The sequence below is a fragment of the Nannobrachium achirus genome (assembly GCF_963921795.1).
Source record: "Nannobrachium achirus genome assembly, chromosome: 8".
NCBI classification, from domain to species: domain Eukaryota; kingdom Metazoa; phylum Chordata; class Actinopteri; order Myctophiformes; family Myctophidae; genus Nannobrachium; species Nannobrachium achirus.
Genome location: NC_137817.1, coordinates 9,290,984 through 9,291,870, shown reverse-complemented (window position 1 = coordinate 9,291,870; position 887 = coordinate 9,290,984).

Below are 887 nucleotides of genomic sequence, written 5' to 3'. Positions count from 1 at the left end.
CACACACACACACACACACACACACACACACACACACACACACACACACACACACACACACACACACACACACACACTTGCACATGTGCACGCACGCACACGCACAGGCACACTCACACGGAGCATTCTGACCTGAGAACAGGCATTTCATTCTGATGACATCATTCACTTCTCTCACACACACACACACACACACACACACTCACTCACAACACGGGGGGATTGGATGGTGTGTGTGCGTGTGTGGATGGGAGAGAGAGAGAGAGAGAGAAGAGAGAGAGAGAGAGAAGAGAGAGAGAGAGAGAGAGAGAGAGAGAGAGAGAGAGAGAGAGAAAAGGGGGGGCAGGAAACCCCAAGGTACAGAGGGATACATAACATCATGCTGACACACACACACACACACACACACACACACACACACACACACACACACACACACACACGTTGTGAAATGCATCTATAATTTCACCTCTGAGCAATGTAACTGTATATCTGTGGAAGAATGCAGTTTAAACTAACGGTGTGTGTGTGTGTGTGTGTGTGTGTGTGTGTGTGTGTGTGTGTGTGTGTGTGTGTGTGTGTGTGTGTGTGTGTGTGTGTGTTGACATTATGACTATTATGAATGAATGGATGCATGTGTTTTATAATAAACACATATGTATCCATTCATATCATTATTATGTTATGTGTCTATGAGTTTAGGGTGCGTGCGTGCGTGCCGGCGGGCGTGCGTAACGTGTGTGCGTGCGTACGTGCATGCGTGTGGGCGTGCCTGTGTGTGCGTGCGTGTATGTGATGATAAATAAGGGGCTTTCTCATTGGTTATTGGTTTGGATGTTATCCAATCAGAATGACCAAACTGAAACAGTATAATTGCACACCAATTA